Below are 15,967 nucleotides of genomic sequence, written 5' to 3'. Positions count from 1 at the left end.
GACAATCACTCAATATCCCATATCTAAGAATTTTTTAAAATGCCATTTATTCACTAACACGATAGTGCATTAGAGCTGCGTATTCTTACAACTCCAGGGAAGAATAAGAATGTTTGGCTTATCCTAAGATTCCTTTCCAAGGTCAAAACAAGAAATCTCCCTCCATACTCAAGAGACATGCATTTTTAGTAACATCAGATGTATTCTTCTCTTTTCCCTTATCAAATTGTTACTCTTCCCACACTCTGAGTTTGAAGTCTAACCTTTTTTTTTTCCCTAGAATAGGGGGTAAGGGAGGGTGATGAAATGTTGGAACAATTGAACATCCCTGACCATTTTCTCCAAAAGCCTTTTGTATTCTAGCGGATTTGTGCAATCTTTTCTTTTTTCACATGACACCGTAGGCCTAGGCCTGAAATAACTGGGAAGAGAGATGAGTATCAGAATTTCTCAGCAAGAACTAGACAAAACATACACCCTCTTTAGCATAAATTGGGCTGGGAGTGGAGTGGGAGGGCTTGGAGGAAGGAAAAAAAGAAGGGTCTGTATTTCAATAAATATGAGTAAATTTATTAGATACTTTTCACAATCAGATAGCTCCAAAAAAAAAAGAAATTTTATTTTTTATCTTTCTAAGGATGTAAGCCTTAATGAAAACAAATCCTAGTTACAAATTTGAGCAAATTGCCCAATAATAATTTTTCATGTATTAGAACTGAAAAATTGTTAACCACGTTTTTGCTCCAAGATGTGTGAGGGCCATTCAAGGGCTGTAGGGCCCTGGATAGACACACAATCAAGTATGTGTGTATCTGGAGCCCCACACATTGTAATAAACACAGCTGCATTTATTTGAGTATGTGATCCCATGTACACGTAAAAACATTCAAACAAACACACTCAGCAGATTTATTTGATTGTGCAATGGGGCAATTATTCAAATAAACATGCTCGGTGCAATTATTTGAATCTCACATTGCATGTTCATCAATCACAGCGCTAAAAAAGAGGGGGGAAGAACACCAAAGATTTTACATGGGAAAAAAATACATGTGAAAACAACCTTATTTTAGATTTTATAGGGTTAGCCAAAGTTACGGCTCCCTCCTTAACTGTAACTCCTCTATTCGGTATTCAGCGACATTTGTTTCTAATGATTAATTGGTTCATTCACTTGGCCATTATATGAGAGTGACCACAACATTCAGATTTATATAATAGCAAACTTTACAAACCTGAATTGGGTAGAGATACGGAATCTCTGTATTTCCAGTGTAGGATAGTTCTTTCTAGACATTTTATGTCAAGGGGACACCCCGGTCAAAGTATTATGGCTTTAAATAGCACTCCCATAAATTAAAAAATTTTATACATGCAACAAAACATTCCTACATTTGAAGACATTAAAAAAAAATCACAGGTGACTCATCTGGTCATTTTATATATTGATAAATATTATATGTGAACACATCAAGAATCATATAGGTGTACCAAGAGGCAATTTCTGCCTCTCTTAAGTATGTACTGACATAACTTAATATACTAAAATGGGAAGGGGCGTTTAGTCACTGAAATATGCATCGTGTAACAAAGATGAAGAAAATACATGGCTTGTGCCCATCATAAAAAAGATTCAGACTGAAGGCTTAGCTTTGGTTTTTATTCAATTAAATTGTTAAACTGTGCACAGTGATTTTTTTTTTAGAACTTGAGACATTTGTGATGTTGGCTGTTTAAATCTTTGTTACCTTCGCTGTGAATTGAAATTGTACATATTTAGTAAATCATGCAGACAAAACAAACTTTTTAGACAATATTTTTATTGGAGAGTTTTCTTTTCCTGTATCCATGTTAAAAAAAAAAAAAAAAAAAAAAAGACCTCCTTTCCCAAAATAAAAATGTCAATACTAAATTTAAAGAAGTATAAAGGAATGATTGCTTCCTTTAGAGCTAAATATTTAAATAAACATGGAGATAATTGGCAACATGTTCTTTTGGGCTAATAGGCCGTGTCCAATTTTTTGGGTCTGATGTTTCAGAGGTCCTCTATTTCAGGGTTGAAGATGATATATTAATCTCTGAATTAAACAAATGCTATTAAATAACAGAACTAAATCCCTCAGTCTTCATTTGTATATGAAATATGGAATTAGAGAAATGACACTGAGATGATGTGATGCTGAATATGCCACAAACTAAGACTTTCTCTATGAAGACAGTCACCTACCACCTATTATCTAGTATGACACGTTAAAATGCTCCAAAATATTGAAAATATAAAATGAACAGTACTATTCCCATTTGGCCTTGAGATGAATATGACAAAGATTCTAATAATTTTAGTCAAAGAAAATGATGAGTAAAAAATACATGAAGATTAAAGTGGTGACAAATGATCTTTTAAGTATTCTAATTGGTCTTTCTCATTCATATCTTTGATTCTACAGAAATTGCAAATCCTGATGATCCTGATTTGTAAGTGCACCCAGTCAGCTTTTCTTTCACTCCACCGAATATGCCTGTTAGATTTGGAACGAAGAATAAGCCCCCAAAGTGTTAAAAATAGACTACTGCCCTGGCAGGAAATTTAGCATTGGCAAGCACAGAACTCAGAAGGAACTGATCTAACATAAGGAAACATTCAGAAAAAGATTTGTGCATCATAATCCTGTTCTGACCATTTTCAGAGCAATCAAAGGGTAGTAAGAGAGAGAGACTGAGAGACAGAGACAGAGAGTGAGAGAGAGTGTGTATGTGTGTGTATGTGTTCTGTGCATGTGTAGATTGCTAACTTTGTGTGTGTACATTTGAATAGCTAGTGTTAAAAAAAAAAAAACAATACCCAAGAGATGGAAGGAATCTGAAGGAGTGCTTTTGAGACATTTTGTATATTGTTATCTTACACAAATGGAAAACACTTAAAATGTTGATACTGGAAAAATAAAATTTCACCAAAAAATTCTATATTACTTACTTCAACAATAAAACAGAGAAAATATTAATTTATCTTTACTCGTTTTGTAGGAAACTCAGATTTTAGTTTCTGACCCTTCCTTAAAGGAGCATCACTTTTATCCATTCCTAAAACAGTCTTATTACAGGGCAAAGAATTACAGTTACACTTCATTCTAGTTTCGTTAAGGAAAAGAAGAATACTGTCTTCAAATCACTTGAAAAAAAATATAGAGGAACAAAGGAATGTAAATTCAGAAAGGAAACTCAGGAACATCCCTACACTCGCATAAAACATCATGGTGTGTTTAGTGACCAAAAGCAACCTAGACCTTGGTTTTTACCTCTCTTCTGAAAGATACCACTTCCAACACAAACGATATTTCCCAACCCTGTAGTGCGGCCCGGGATTGGTGCAGACAGAAAGGGAGAACACCGGCTATTGAATAACCCTTAACCACTTCCTGCAGTCCTGAAACATTCCGTGGAGGTCTACCACTTCATTATTGAACATGCTTAGAAAGTGTGAGCTCATGCGTTTCCGGTTGAAGGTACATCTAAGCAAGAGGGGGAAACAGAGAAGTACAAACCACCTTGCCCCATTTGTTTCAACACTTAAAATACTGTTGCTCAGAGAGTACGCTTGAGAATAATCAGCCTAACATCTAAGTAGACACTTTTTTTTCTTTTCTGCATTATAAAGTGTTTTTATATTATCAAAGATAATTCCATGAAAAAGAACATTTCACTCGCTTTAAATGGTGAGGGAACATTCGAAAAAAATCTTCTCAGAACACGAAGTGTTCTAACCACACTAGCTGCTTAAAATGTACTACCTTAATTTTAAAAATAAAAGTGGGAATAATGGTTTGTACAAATACTTTTCAAGGAATTGTCGTGATCCCTTGAGTCAGATGCCTTCACCTACAAATCAGCCTATAACTCTGTTATAGACCTGGCCAAATTATAGCATGCTTGGTGTCTACATTGAAATAGTCATTCTTCAATGACTTCTTGTTTTCACTCTTCAATAAAACTCTCCTATGGCTTAGGAGGAAGAACATCTTGATGGTTGTAACACTTAGAAAAATAAAAGCTGTTAATTAATCTACCATCTGCATCTTTTAGATGAGAAAACTGAAATCTGCATAGCCTCGAGACCACACCGGTTGGTTGTTTCTACCCCACAATGATCTAGAAAGCAGTTAAGAATAGACTGTCAGAACCCCAGTCTCCTGACAATGCTCTCTACAACACATCACAGTAAAATGCTCCTTCAAATGATGTGGAAACATCAAAAGGAGTGAGTTAGTCTCCCTACTTCCTGCAAGAAGTCCGTTCTGGTCTACAAGAACTCTTCCATGCAAGAGTGGAATGAAAATAAGCTACTTTGGAAACCCTATATTACTCTAAGGTGTCACATCATCATCTGAGGGCAGTTAACCATGTCTGGACTAAAGTCTCCTTTCACTGAGAGCCAGAGAAATTCTCAATTTTGAGAAATGCTCTTTAAAAATGACTAGCTGCTGTTCATACATATTACTCACTAGTTCGTCCAAGATTTTTGACAGTGGTTATGTCCATTGAGGAGCTGTGACTCCACTGAGCCTCTCCACTCACAATTTTCAGCCTGAACCCACTGTGTTAGTCCCCAGTGCCATTCTTTCTCTAGTCTTTTTCCGAATCCCATGTGCACTGAGCAACCCAGAGGTGGTCAGAGGAAGAAACAAGGTGTAAGAGGAGCAATTGGAGATTCATAAATCTGCAACAGGAAAATTGGAATAGACTGAAATAGACGTAAGAAGATTAGAGAGTGGAGGAACCTAGATACTCTCTCATTGAAAGTCCTGCTTTTTCACAGTCTGGGGCTCACAAAGAAGAAAAGCCCATATTATCCTGTAGTTATTAGCAGGGCTGAGAACATAAGCCAGTTACGGCGTACACACTCTTATTGCTTCTACTGATGCTTCTACTACCTCTATTCTATTCTATTTAGTGGTCCTAGAAATAATAGTAATAAATAACAGTTACAACATTGAGAGTTATTCAATTTACTGAGTGCCTACCTTGTGTGAGGTATTATAGGATATACGAAAATGAACAAGACAAGATTACTGGCCTTAAGTTTCTTATACTCTGTCAGAGATAGACGTACGCAAAGAAGTAGAATGCTGAGTTCCAGGTTCTATAGCAAATGTACCGGTATCAAAGTCCCAAGCAGTCTCCCTTTTATACCACAGTGTCTCCCTTTTTCAAACACAAAATAACATCATTCCCTCACTAATGTGCATCTTGTTGAGTGACGCTATATGAGACACACTGTTCCATGTCCTAAGGATTCAGTGGTGATCAGACAATATCCCCACCCCCCAAGGGACCTACATTCTAGTGGAGAAGGTGGAAAACAAAACAATTATGTAAGATAACTTCACATAAGGCTGTGTTCTGTTGAAAATAAAAGAAGGTGCTCTAATAGTGAATGAGATGGAATTGGAGGGCAGGCAACCTCAGCTGGAGCGCAGGGAGGGGAGTCTCAGGAAAAATCTTTCTAAGGCTGTGGTGTCTGAGTTGAGCCTGAGGGGTGAGAAGAAGTGAGCCAGGGGAAGATCTGGAGCAAGAGTGTTCCAGGAAGAGGGAAGAGCAGGTGCAAGTACCTGAGGCAGACATGAGTTTGATTTTTTGAGAATAAAAACGCCAGTCTAACAAAGCATGTAAAAAAGGGAAGATGAAATCAGACCAGTAAGAAAACAATTCTCAGCCATGTGAATGATTTACAGTGTGATCTCCTGTAAGGAAGCATTCAAGAACAACTTGGCAGATAATATTCAGAGAATTTTAAGGAATGAGACCTTCTTAGGTCCTTTAGTCCAATGTCATGATTTCATAGGTGAGAAAATGGAGTTCATTAATCTGTCAGGTTTACCTTGTGGGACTCAGAAGACATGAGCTATTATTCCCAGTAAATAGCCCAGAAGTGAATTTAGCAACCTGTTTGTGGTCTGATCATAATTCCCTCCCCTGTAAACTGGGCAGTAGCCTTCTATGCCCCTCTGAGTTTAGAATGAGAGAAATCTCATTTCTCAGACTCTCACACAAGACCACCTGCCTTGCGTCTGGTCACGGGCAGATCTGTCAGCCTGGAAAACAGAAATGATTTGGGCCAAAGGAAGTTTGTATTTTGGAAACGAAAGCACTAGGTACAGCAAACGGGCCGCCACAGTGGCACGCTACCCTGAAAGCCCCTTCCCCAGTCAACACGACCCAGTGCAGTCCCCGCAGTTGCCAGTTTGCTCAAAACAGCTGTGCTAGAATCAGGCATGAGCAAGGGCCCCAGCCATCTCCCCTTCCCCTGAATGTCTAGAAAATACAAAAACTCACAGAGCTGAGAGAGGAGCCAGTAAGAAGTACGGAACATGCAGCAGGTGGTACCATCTGTGCCCGGCTAATTCCAGCCAAAACAATCTGCTCCTTAGAGTTCCCAGTTGTGGAGAAAGGAAGAGAATCTGACAGTGGCAGAGCCAGGGGAGGGGGAGTAGCAGGGCAAGTGCCGAGGCTATTATTCAGACGTTCAGCTGGTTGGGGAAGTAGGTTATTGATTCCAGTGAACTATTATCTCTCTCCTTTTCTCTTTACAACCACTGTGGGGGATTCTTCCAAAGTCTCACTAAGCTGGCAAGTATTGGATCCCACACCTGTGAGACAGACATGTAGACATCCCTGTGAGTCTGTCACTACTGAGATGGGAAGGACAAACATTCCACAGCAAGACTAGGAAGCACAGCCCACACCAAGGTGGAAAAACAAGAGGAGAGGGAGGTTATGTTTATTTTATTCTATTTTCCCAGCAACTGAATTCTCTCCCTCTCGCCTGTTCATTCTTTGAAAATCATCCACGGTTTAGAATGGGATCATATTCCTCATTGTTGATCCCCAGGTTGGCATCTTCTAAAATAAAATTCTTCTACTTGATGGACTTCCTCATGAGGAGCAAATCTTCTCTCCTGGCACGCTTACAATCATGGGATGAATAAATGCAAGCAATGCAAAGATAGATCAAATTGTCTGTGGTAATAGCTTTCCTTTAAGAGAGAAACAGGTAGACAGGAACCATCCTTCTCATAGATGGAGGAGACAGTGATGATTTGAGGGTCATAGAAAGACCTGTCCACTCAGAAAGAAAATGTTACCCACTGCAACATTTCCATCAGCACCTTTATGTTAAGGCACTGTCTCCAGGAAGTCATGTGTTCAATGCAAATACCTGGGAGGGGTAATATTTGCCTATTGTCATCTTCCCTTAGATTAATTGATCAGTTTATAGCTGAGAGTTGAGTCCTGAGGGAGTGGGGCCCAGGGAAGTCCACTTTTATTGGGAGACGAGAAGGTTTGGATTCCAGGTGAGGACCCAGAAAATTGGGACCTCGCGGGCCCCTGAAGGAAGGGAAGATGGTGCCTGATACTAACCCTCTGCTTGGGCTGAACTGTGCCCGTCCCCAAAAAGGTATGCTGAAGTCCTAACCCCTGATACTTATGAATGTGACCTTATTTGGAAATAGGGTATTTACAGATATAACCAGGTTAAGGTGAGGTCATTCGGATGGGCCCTAATCCAGTATGGATGGTGTCTTTATAAGAAGAGGGAAATCTGAACACAGGCACAGGCAGGGAGAATGCCATGTGAAATCAAAGAGACTGGAGTGAAGCAGCTGCAAGCCAGAGAAAGCCAGGGATGCTGGCCGTCACCAGAAGCTGGGACAGAGAGATAGAACCGATCCCTCAGAAGGAAGCAGCCACCCCCAACCTTGATTTTGGACTTCTAGCCTCCAGAGCTGTGAGAGAATAAGTTTCTGTTATTTTAAGCCACCTAATTTGTGGTACTTACAGCAGCCCTAGGAAACTAATACAGGCCCCAAACAAACCATGGTGAGGCTTTCAGTTTTCAGTCTCTGGGTTGGTCTAAAAAATTCAAGATCCGTTTTTGATCCAACCATTCTCCTGGTGCCTGGGCTTTAACACATAAAGATCAGCAGGAATATCCCTTTTAGTTCTGAGATGCGTGTCATCAGGAAAAAGACAAACTGCTTACTCTTTTACCCAAGTGTCTTCTATAAGGTAATCTTTTTAATTAGGATAATTAAATTCTTATTTGAAAGGGCACCAAAGTGCAAGCATTATCGTCTGATTTCCTGTAAAGAGTCTTTTCCTGCCTCCTGTTCCACATGGTGTCCATTAACCGGAGAAGCACCAAGTGAGTCAGACGTTATGGTTATAGGTTTGCGGCTTGTGTCAGTGCTAAGAAGAGGGAAATGAGAAAGGAAAACATAAATTGGGAAACAGTGTCAGAGGGCAGGCCGAGATAATGGAAGTACCAGAAAGCAGAGGAAAAGGGTGTTGTGTGGGAACCAAAACCTTGCTTCAGGTAGGAAATGTCAGAAAAATACAGTAACGTTTTTAAATGAAAGGAAAGGGGGGTGGAATCCAAGCAGTCCTTTATTGTGTTTTTTGGCAGTCTGAATTCAGTACCAGAAATGAGTGAAATGTGCCCTCTCCCCTGATTCATTACTGCTGTAGGATCTTAACCATTTTCAGCTCCAAGTCTCTTGGGAAATCGGCTAATAATTCCTGTGACGTCTTTACATCACTGAGATTTGGGGAGGATCTCGGGAGTTCTGTGAGTAAGGCAACATGAAAACCCGAGGCAGGAGTGAGTCAGCTGAGGGGTGTTTTGATATATTGATATATTGCTCTGGTAGCCAGTGGCCTCAAGCTGGGAATCAGTGAGACCAGGCTCTGGGACACATTCTCAGATGTGGCTGTGAGCTCCGTTCTGCCCCATTACTCCTTGCCTACCGCTGCCCACCTACCCATGAGTGGACCACAGAAGATGCAGGTAAGAAAGTCAGGGGATGGTTCACTGAAAATCTCTCATCTCTTTCCTAAGAAAAACAAACCCAACTCTACGTCTTCTTCACAGAAGCCAGCATGCCATCCTTTACATTGTATTTCTAGAAGATGGTATATCATCTTAAAAGCCTGGTTTAATTTGCTTTTCTCCAAGCTTTGTGGTATTTTTTATATGCCATTAGTCAGTTATTGCATGTTACTAGCAATAACAGTCCCACCTAATGTATTTAATTTGTTTTGAAAATCATAGCACATCTTTACACACAGAAGAGACAGCTTTTAACTCCATTGATGACTTCCTCTTTAAAAGTCCTCCTTTAAATCTCTAACCACAGTCTTCTTGGTTTTCTTCCTACCCACTGACCAAGCTCTGCTTTCTTCAACTCAATCTTTTTTTTTTTTTTAAATTGCTGCATTTTGTTGACCCTCTAAAGGTGTTCTTTCTTTTTTTTTATAAATTTATTTATTTTTGGCTGTGTTGGGTCTTCGTTTCCGTGCAAGGGCTTTCTCCAGTTGCGGCGAGTGGGGGCCACTCTTCATCACGGTGCGTGGGCTTCTCACTATCGTGGCCTCTCTTGTTGCGGAGCACAGGCTCCAGACGCGCAGGCTCAGTAGTTGTGGCTCACGGGCCTAGCCGCTCCGCGGCATGTGGGATCTTCCCGGACCGGGTCACGAACCCGTGTCCCCTGCATTGGCAGGAGGATTCCTAACCACTGCGCCACCAGGGAAGCCCTCAACTCAATCTTTAAATGGTAGCGTTTCCAGGGTCCCTCTGGGGCTCTCTGCTCTCCTCGTTCTGATCACCGTGCTTAAGTCTCTTTTCCAACAAAGACTCAAAAATGCATCTTTCCAGTAAGACTTTGCTCCTGTCCACTAGACCTGCACATCCAGATGAATACTGGACATCGCCCCCTGACTGTCTCAAAAGCACCTCGAATTTGACATGTCCAAGATGGACGTGGCCATGTCTCCCTCCCGCCCACCATCCCCCACCTAAAACCTGGTGACTGTCACTTCCTGGGTCACTCAGGTAGAAATCTTGAGAGTCATCATGCCATAGCTCTAAATGGGTTATCAGGTCTTGTGAGTCATAGCCCCTGTTATCTCTCCTACTTGTTCCTCTTCCTCAATCACCATCATCATTCTGTTGTTTCAGGCGTCCATCAAATCTCAAGAATTGCCCTAATAGCCTTTTCACTGGTCACACTGGCCCCGGTCTCACCCAAGGTGCTGGCTGGTTCTAACACAGCGGGGAAGAGAGCTGTCACTGAGGGTCGATGGAGGAGCTGGCAGATAGAGGAACGCCCCTTTTCAGGCTCTTTAAAGATATCTCGTGATATTCTTCACATATGACTTTCTTGAACGTTGTTTCCTCACAGTCTTAATAACTGTTATGTTGACATATCTCCTTAAATATGGTTGAAAGAATGTGCTCAAGAGAAATAACTAGTGCCCTTCCCTCCCCATGCCACCTGTAACTATACTTGTGGTTTTATCACCTTCTAACTCGTTCCACATTCTGATATTGGCCAAAGGTGCTCTTTTGGTACTTTTATGCTTTCATGTCAATCTTCTCCTACCTAAACGTGTGAGCTTTTTAAAGCTGGCACCATCTTATCTGTAGTCCCACCTCTCCATGAGTTATTGCCACCAAGTAGATATTCAATAAATGTACACTGATTTAATTCACTGGGGCAAATTTGATTATGCAAAGCCTTACTTTAAAATCCTTCAGCGGTTCCCCAAAGCACCCAAAATACAACTCATATTCCTTAGCTTGGTTCACAAAGCTTTCATGTGCTGGCTTCTCCTTGTCTCCGTTTCCATCAGCTCTCACCATCTCTCCAGTTGCATCTGCCTGAACATACCTCTCTCCCTTTTTTTTTTTTTTTTGTCCTTCAGAACATAGATCAAAGGTCACTTTCTTAAGCCCCTCTTTCCTGAAACCCTAGTCTTAGATGTGCATCTCCTTTGGGCTTCTGTACATGCTTCGTGAATGTGCTATCCAAGGGCTGGTTTCCCAAAGGCAACGTGTTCCTAGAAGGTCAAAACTGTGAACATTCTGGCTCCAGCACCTACTACAAAGCTGGAGACCCAGAAAGAACCTGGAAAATGTGTGAGTCCTCTGGAAAGAGATTTTCAGCAACATCTAGTCCCCACTGACCTTGGTCATTAGCCAAATAGAGGAATAATTCAGTGACAAGAGAGAAAATAACATAGAAAGTGAGCAATGTAAAAATAAGGAACTGTGGAAGGACCCCCAATGCAGACCAGAAATGTGTAATTTAACACACTTGAAGATTTTTGAAAACCGTTTACAGGATTATATTGGGGCACAGATTTTACCCACATAGATTAACAACTTCATTTCTCACATAACCACTAATTACATACAACAGCAACAACGTACACTGCCGACATCCAGATATTGATCGAATTGTAAAATTACTGAGGCAAAACTCACTACAATCCAAGTGAGGTGGGTTAAAGGGAAACATGAATAAATAAGCCTACTACCTAACGCTGAATGTGAGCTATTTTTTTTTAAGCTATTTTATCAACGACTCAGATGGGGAACATGAACTAAATAAAAGAGGAAGAAGCCCAAAGTAATCTGAGATGCATTTTCTTCAACTTCTCTGGAATTTTCAATTACCTCAGTTTCCTGACAAAGCTTTGCTGATGTCAGTAATTTACAGTAACAATCAGCAAGATAACAGCAGGTTTGTGTGGGCCAGAGGTAAATTTGGGTCTGATATGAGTAATATATCCTGCACTGAAGGACAGTGGGAGGCATGAGAAAAGGCACAATTTCTATTAGTGATTTTTAAATAAAATGAAAACCACATGCATATATCACAGAGCAGGTGAATATGCAGTCCTCACTGTTCTTTCCCAGGAAATGTAACTACTTCCTTGTTGAATCCTAAGCGGCTTTTTATAAGGACTCCACCATAGATGCTACTAGAAGACGCTCTGCTTTTGTATCTTAAAATTTTATACACCAGAACACACTGTGCGAGCATACCCTCCGTATTTAGGGAAATGTGGGTAATTACAAAAGAGGTAGCAAATACCATCTTTTCTTTGCACGGTGTACAATTATTTAAATGACTTTAAGGCAGACAAACGGAAAGTAGACAAAATAACCTTTTGCCAATATATGAATATTGCCAATATATTCATATTCAATATGTGAATCTTCTTTGTCCCAGAGTGTGAAGCCCACAGATCACGAAGGCATTTAGCTGGAACGTTGCAGTTCTTTGGGGTCAATAATGAAACTTTCATTTCTCATTGTAGGGTCCTGAATAGCCACTGACCGTGGGCTTTCCCTGAAAGTTGTTCTCTCGGTTTTCTCACGAAATTGCTGATATGAACTGGTTCTCTCATAATTTTGCTTTTTTCTGCGAAAGACAGAGAAACCAGAACATTTAAACTGCGGGTTCTGGTGGTGTTTCCTTGTCAATAAGATGAGGGGTTGTAAAGGAGTCTTAGGCTCCTTCCTATAAAGTTTACGTTATGAGGATGGCTCTGGTTAAAGGGACTTTCCCTGCTTAACATAAGAAGCTCCGCAGTCGAGGGGTGAGAGGCTATGATTTCTCGTGAAAAAACCTGCCTTCCTAGCTGTGTGACCTTGGCCAAGTTATCTCACTAAACCTCAGTTTACTTACCTTTAAAATGGGAATAATATATCAACAATTTCACAGAAAGGTTCTGGGACTCAAATGAGACAAGAGGCATGCAAACAGTTTGCAAATGGTATCTAAGGCAGGCCCTGGTAAAGGGGCGGACGTGTGCAGCGTATGTATTTCATCGACTCTCCTTTTGACCCTCTCCCGCAGTGTCCTTTTTTCCCTTCTGGGTTTGAGGGAAGTCTCCCTGTGATAACCTATTCCTAGAGTTAGGTCCACAGAGAGTTCTCTAAAAGGAACACAATAATTTCAGTACTTGGAAATTTTCCAGCATGTAATTTTTAGGGGGCCGGGATGGTCTCAAGATTCATCCTCAAAGAGACTCTTTGTTCCCTGGTGGGCGTGAGCCTTGGGTGGCTGAAAGAGGAAGAAATGCTTGACAATTATCAGTCCAATGAGAGACTTCAGAGCATGAGAACTGAGGAGGTTGCTCTGTCCTGATTCTAGATATGTGAGGCCTCCGCTGCTCTGAGCAGATAATCCAGGGCGATAATGAAGTAGTCACAAGGGTGAGCCTTTGTAACAAGGCAGCCGAGGCCCTGCTCACAGTTCGAACTTTCCCCTTAGCCCTTTTGCATATTTTAGAGAGAGACTTTTAAGTCACGAGATAGCCTTGCCTGTCAGAGTAATCGACCCATATGGGGAACTTCTTTTGTGACTTGACAGGGACTCAGGAGGGGAAGCTGCTGGAGATGAAAACTGATGATCCAAATAGCAGGAAAAGGCTTCTAGTTTACGATTATTGTTTTCCTTTGGCTAATTTTAATTCTGATGAATACTAAGTTTTCTTTGGTACTTTTTGTTCCTCAAGTCTTTTTTTTTTTTCTGTTATGCTGTTCAGCCAAGTATTTCTTAAGCCTCTATGAAAACAATACTACATATTTCTTAAGCCCATGTAAACAGACATTTCCATGAAGACTGGCTTGAAAAATATATGTAGATGGCAACCTGAAAGGCCATTCCTATTGCAAAAATGAAAAGATTTGACAGATCGATAGGTAAATAGATAGATAGCATACTAAAACTTAATGTTAATTCAAACGGATTAGAATGATGTTAACCCTTGCCATCCTGTTAGTTACTTTCTGTTCCTCTAACAGTGTAAATATGTGGAATGCCTTGATATATGCTGATACTTGGATGGGAGGATAGATGACAAACTGTTCTAAAACGGGTCATTTGCGAACAAGTATTTACTGATTGCCAGTAAACACCAGTCATTGTGTTGGACAACAGGAATAGATGTGGAATTATAGATGAAAACTCATGTGCAAGCAGATCGTTATAGGGGCGACAGAGAGGAAGGAGTTCTGGTCGTTCTGTGAGACGTCTGCCCAGGAGAGCTAGGGAAGGCTTCAGAGGAAAGAGGCTATTTGAGTTTGGTGTTGAAGGGCCGATAGGAATTTAGCAGGTTGAGAAAAGAGGATAATGATGGAAGGCTTGGGAGTCTGAGGAGCGTGGTGTGGAAAAGGAATGACAAGCTCACCATCCTTCTCGAGGGTTCGGTTATAAACTCCTCGAATGGGACCAAAGTAAACTTCATATTTAAACCAAAAAATAAAAAATCCATCCCGTAATAGATAAATTATATCTCCCTCCTCGGTATTAATTACCTGTTTTTCACAATTGCTAATGAATAAATAAATGAAGTAGCAATATTTGGGCATGAGCTATGTTGCTGATGAACAACCTCCTTGCATTATAGGGGGAAGAGGAGAGAAAGCCACTTCAAGTCGCCCCTGCCCAATAGAGATAAATATGGCTGGAACGTAACCATGAAAGCGACACAAGCACCTGATTGATAGGTCATCTCCCACTTGGATTCTGACCTTTCACCTAAAACAACACTGTCTAGTGACTTCCAGATGTGGATGCTTGAACATTAGTAAGCAGTCAAGACTGAAACCTTATTTCCCACAAGCTATGAATAAATGGGTGACTTATAAGAATATCATCTCATTATGACAAACACGAAAAGAGAAATTTGAAGAAATAATTTAAGCATTTTAATGAAGCTCTTGTTCTATCCCCTCTTCCTGAAAACAGTATTTCAGAGTTAGCCTTTCTAACAGGAAATAGAATAGCTTGGCAAAAGGAACCACAACCGTATATCTAAACTGGCAGCATATTTGTATGGTGTGGCGTGATACATATGTTCACCACCCTTTACTGGTTAAACTGTATTTCATTATCATCTCCTTATTTCCACTTCTAATTCTAGCAGAACTATTTCCTATAAACAGGCCAGCTCTCTAGCAATTTCAAGCTTAAGAATTCTTTTTAAATGCCTGATCCCAACTTTATTAAGTAGTGTTTTCCCTCATTCTTAATTCTAAGCCCCTTGGGCACACACTTAGGTCTGTTGCCATAAATGGAGAGAAAAACTAATTTACCACCAATTCCAACTGCATTGTGTATATGGATATTTAATGTCGTCTGTGGTTTTTAAAAAAATGACTGCTTAGATTAGGAATATCTATTTGATATTACTATAATACAATGAATCTACAGATTTGATCATTATAATATTATATGATACTACGGAATGCAAGAATCCTCCCAAATAACCATCAAGTTAATCTTTTAAATTCAATTCATTTTATTTAAAACATGCTATACTTTGTTTAATTTAAATAGCAGATATTTTCCATATTCTGGATTTGGGGGTACTGGGTTTTTTTGTTTGTTTGTTTTTTAACATCTTTATTGGAGTATAATTGCTTTACAATGTTGTGTTAGTTTCTGCTTTATAATAAAGTGAATCAGCTATATGTATATATATATCCCCATATCCCCTCCCTCTTGCGTCTCCCTCCCACCCTCCCTATCCCATCCCTCTAGGTGGACACAAAGCACCGAGCTGATCTCCCTGTGCTATGCAGCTGCTTCCCACCAGCTATTTTACATTTGGTAGTGTATATATGTCAATGCCACACTCTCACTTCATCCCAGCTTACCCTTCCCCCTCCCCATGTCCTCAAGTCCATTCTCTACGTCTGTGTCTTTATTCCTGTCCTGCCCCTAGATTCTTCAGAACCATTTTTTTTTTTTTTAGATTCCATATATATTGTGAGCATACGATATTAGTTTTTCTCTTTCTTACTTCACTCTGTATGACAGTCTCTAGGTCCATCCACCTCACTACAAATAACTCAATTTTGTTTCTTTTTATGGCTGAGTAATATTCCATTGTATATATGTGCCACATCTTCTTTACCCATTCATCTGTCAATGGACACTTAGGTTGCCTCCATGTTCTGCCTATCGTAAATAGAGCTGCAATGAACATTGTGGTACATGACTCTTTTTGAATTATGGTTTTCTCAGGGTATATGCCCAGTAGCGGGATTGCTGGGTCATGTGGTAGTTCTATTTTTAGTTTTTAAAGGAACCTCCATACGGTTCTCCATAGCGAC

The sequence above is a fragment of the Balaenoptera musculus genome, chromosome 7, assembly GCF_009873245.2.
Source record: "Balaenoptera musculus isolate JJ_BM4_2016_0621 chromosome 7, mBalMus1.pri.v3, whole genome shotgun sequence".
Lineage (NCBI taxonomy): Eukaryota > Metazoa > Chordata > Mammalia > Artiodactyla > Balaenopteridae > Balaenoptera > Balaenoptera musculus.
This window is presented reverse-complemented; position numbering follows the sequence as displayed.